Source organism: Galeopterus variegatus, unplaced genomic scaffold, assembly GCF_000696425.1.
Source record: "Galeopterus variegatus unplaced genomic scaffold, G_variegatus-3.0.2 Scaffold2284, whole genome shotgun sequence".
Classification (NCBI taxonomy): domain Eukaryota; kingdom Metazoa; phylum Chordata; class Mammalia; order Dermoptera; family Cynocephalidae; genus Galeopterus; species Galeopterus variegatus.
The window spans coordinates 69,534-74,096 of record NW_007728395.1 but is presented as its reverse complement, the minus strand read 5'-3'; positions in this window follow the sequence as shown (position 1 = coordinate 74,096).

The following is a 4,563-nucleotide window of genomic DNA, read 5'->3' as shown; positions in this document are numbered from 1 at the left end:
AACTCGTAAATGGCCTTTAAAGTGACAGAGCCAGATGAGACCACCCAGGTAGAGCAAAAAGGAGAAGAAAACTTCAGAGAAGGTACTGAGAATACAGGAAATCATTGCTGAGGATCTAAAGAAAACAGAAGTGTTTGGTGGGTGGGAAGTTAGGTAGAATTAGGGCCATGGTTCTTAGACTCCCGGGGGCATCAGAATCACCTGGAGGGCTTGTCACGAGACAGAAGCTAGACCCATCCTGGAGTTTCTGTTTCTGTGGGATGATCACGCTGGTGGAAGGACGCGGTCTGAGGGCTGCGGGTACGGGTCAGAAGATGCCGTAGGACTTTGGATTCTTGGCCTTCCGTGGGGACCAGGCCCAGAGCCGTGAGTTCCGGAGCCCCTCGAGACAAGTCAGAAGTCAATTTAACTTACAGCCCAGAGTTCTTAGCTGGACAGGAGGAGCCTCACCGATTAGTTCAGCCCAAGCTCCCACCAGCAGGGCTGCGGGAGAGGTGAGGCTATCTCAGGGCCTCACGTACAGCTGTGCTGGGGCCCTGGTGTTGTGAAGACCCCGTGGCCCACAGGAAGCACCAGGGACACTGCTGGTGGGGTGGTGGCCCGCAGCCCGGGGCGGGCTCATCTGGAACTCAGGCCACCAACACCTGATTCCTCACACGATTTGAACAAAGGCATAGCCACGTGCGAAAACATCTTACAATAGTTAACACTAGCATCCGGCTTTTCCAGCCTGCCCCATGAGATATACTGGAAATGCTCGGCGTGTCTCCACGTGCGCAGGCGGTTCTCCGCAGGCTCCCACCTTGAAGTTCTCCCTCCCTCACGTGCTCCTCGCACATGACCCTTCACACTGCAGGTCGCTGTCGAGCAGGGGAAGGTCTCTGCCTAATCTCAGGGTGGGGTGTGTGGGGCCAGTTCACACTCAGGGGCAGCAGATGGTGCCCCAAGTCCGTTTCACTTCCTCTCCCTGGTTTTCTGGGTGTTTCTCCAGGTGCACAGAGATGCGTTCCTTATGCCACCAGGCAGGGACTGGGTCTAGTCCAACCTCCTTGCCCCATGGCAGGCATAGAGCAGATGCTACCTGAGACCCAGGAATCTGGGCAGGACTGGGTGGCACGGGCACCATCCAGGTCTGCACAGTCTCTCCTCTGCCAGGCCCCGAAGCTCTCACATGGGCCAGGAGCTGCCTGCAGGGAGCGGCTCCCGCATCTTCTCTCTGGGCACCCACTGTCACTGTGGAGCGGACCATGTCAGGCTGTCTCGGTTATTTCTCCACCCTCCAAGGTGGCTATGGGGGAGATACAGCAGGACATGCACAGCTTCACATGTATCAGAGGCTGAGACAGCGATGGAGCCTCAGAAAGCTCTAGAACAGGCAGGCTGCTGCTGCTGGTGACCAGTCGGGCTAGGACACAGAGTAGTGAGCCCTGCTACCAAAAGATAATGCCAGTCTCTGGGCACACGGAGGACATGGGAGGCGTATATGGCACCCCCATAACTGCAGGTGCAGAAGGGCATCTGGACCATGAGTTTCTGCATTTTTTAAATTTCTTCTGTACCTCTAAGACTCTCTCTTTGCCAGGCAGTTGGAGCAGCCCCATCATGATGTGACGTAGAGACCACTGTATAAACACATGGTGACGGCTGGAGCTTCATTTGCAGGGCCTCAACTTAACCATAGGAAAAGCCCCCATGCTCTCTTGGCCAAGGGTGGGCTTTGGGCCCTGGCCAGCTCCAGCTTCTGCCCTCTGGGTTCCCATGTACTGCCTGGGGAGCTGTTGTTTTAGGTCGCACTGTTCCCTTATGACTCCTACCCACGTCGGGTGAATTCCCCACCAACAGAGAAAGGAAACCCTCGCCCACGAGATAAGGGCCCCCCGTCTTCACCAGGAACTGACGCAGAGATCCCATCAGCCTGGGAGAAAATAATCCCTGTGGTGCCCACCATGCCTTCTTGCCTGGTGGGCACGTGTCTGCCATCATGGCCCTGCACACCCTCTTGGGGACATAACATCCTGGCCTCACAGCCACAGGGTGGAGTCCGGGGTCATTTGTATGGGGAACATGGTGGTCCTGTGCTCTTGAAATAAAGCGTAAGCAAAGGTGCTTCCTTGAACCAAATCATGCCAAGTAAACACGTGTGTGTTTGCTTCCTTCGTTTTTGATCCGAGGCCTTTGGTCCTGGGAAGTTCAAAGCATTTCCCACCAGACCCTGCCCCGTCTGGAACCGCTGGGAGGAGCCCTCACGGGTGCCCGCGTGTGGCCTGTGGCTTCTTAGTTCTGACTCACCGACCCCACCCCCGCCCGCCACGTCACTTTCCACCCCGAGCGTGGTGACCTTGCCCCCAGCCCTCTCCACGCCACACTGGGCAGGGCCTCTGCCCGTCACCTCCAGACCGAAGTCACAGAGGATGCACCCTGACCTCGGCCTCTGGCGTGTCTGGCACTGCACATCTGTCCTCTGTGGAGCTGGTGTCCTCGGCAGAGCAGCAGCACGTATCACACCTGAAGGAAGGGACCTCCAGCCTCCTGCTGTGCTGTCATGTTAGCTATGGCTGCCCAGGGAGCCCCCCGAACCCACACACGGGATACAACAGTTAGCCAGACCCAGAGGCTGAGTGGAACCAGGTCCTGCCACGGTTCCGCCTTTTCCCTGACGCCGGCCCTTGGACAGGCGCTGTCGGGAGGGTGATCAGCAGGGAGGCGCGGGCGGGGCAGGGCTGGGATGCCCGTGGAAAGCAGCAGGCCTCGTGGCTCTGCCCATCCCAGAGACGTGGACGGGACCCAGCAGCCATGGGCAGAACTGTGGGTGCTACACGCTCCAGGTTCCACGTGGACGTCCCTGTGACACCTGCCTCCTGAGGCTGTGGATGGCAGAAGGCTGCTCGAGTCCTCAGCGGTATTTAGCTGATGTCAGGATGGTCGGATCACTCGGCTCCAGTGACTAAGGAAAGCTCAGAGCTGTCACCCATGGGGGCTGACTGGCCCTTCTAGGATCTAGCAAGGGTCTTGGGTGATGCTGTGGCATGTCTTGGTCCTTTGGCAGCTTTGCTCAGCCCAGCACTCAACACAATGGAGCCCCAAGTCTCCCCTGAGCCCGCCAGTGCCTGTCTCGCCCTCCCCCTCCCCAGGTCACCATTGTGCAGAATGACCATCTCCCCCCAGTCATGGGCTTACACATATGCACATACACACACACATACACATGCATACACACACAGTGCACACTTGCAAGTGCGTGCACAACCATGCACACACACATCCACAAGCACACACATTCACACTTGCACAGCACAACACACCAAACATGTTCTTGCACACTCACACTCACACACGTGTGCACACATGCCCCGGCTGCCACCCCAAGTCCGTCACAGGAACCAGAAACACCAGGGACTTCATCTGGTGCTCAGACACTTGTGGGGTTTCCCTGCCCACAAGGTGACGAGAAATTCTGTGTGGTGTCAGGGGGTCCGCCCTTGGTCGTGACTCAGGTAACTGTGAGGACCAGAAGGACGCTGTGTGTGCAGAGGTGGCTGTGAGGTCCTGGAGCTCTCAGGCTGGAGAAACACAGAGCACTGCCCCTCCGGGGCATCTCTGGGGAAGGGGCATCTCTGCCCCTCCGGGGCATCTCCGGAAGGGTCCTCACCGCTTGCCTTCTCGGGGTCTTGAGCGAGGTGTGCGGGGCTGCAGGTACTGACCTGGGAGGCCTCTTGACAGGGTGGGCCCTGCAGAGACAGCCCCTTGGCCACTCCAGGATGAGACAGGAAGGGGAGCCTGCCACCCCCACACCCCTCTGTCCCGAGCCCTGACCCCCAGCCTGCATTCTACCTCCAGAACTGAGGAGCCCTGAGCACGTAGGAGAGTGACTGGAGGAGGTGGCTTTGGGCAGGGAGGGCAGAGAAACTCAACGCCTCCTGTGGCCTGATAGTCGACCAGGGAGGGCCCACTGCATACCGCAGAAGGCTGACTCACCCGCTGCCTCCTGCTGCTTTTGTTTAACTACCCCAAGTGATCTTTTCATTTCTTTAACCCTGTACTAGTCACAGCAAAAGCGCATCTTTATATCCCTTTTTAGGCCTGTGATTTGAGATGTGGTGGAGTCGTTCGGTGCAAGATGCAGCAGGGAAGGGAAATGCTTGGAAACAAAGGCTTCCTCACTGGCAGCTCCATGCCCTCCTGGCAGAGCTGTCCCTCATGGGATGTCCCACTTCCTGCACAGAACCCTCCCCTCCCAGCTCACAGTGCCAGCAAACGAGGGCCTGGGGAGGTGAGATCATACACATTTATTATTCTTAGCAGGCAAAAGAGCAGACAGTGGAGCAGCAGGCACAGGTCCCTGGATAAGCCCCTGCCCCGGGGCTTTAATCTCTCCTAAATGCGCTCACACCTCCTGATGTCCCTGCACGCTTACCAGGCATGAAAGACTTTTTTCCATTTTTATTTTTAATGATTATGAATCTATCACATAATATATTCACAAATAAGAAATTATTTATAAGATCATATGCTGCACTTTTTTGGTGGGGAAAATACAGTCACTGTAACAGCATGTTTTTTTTT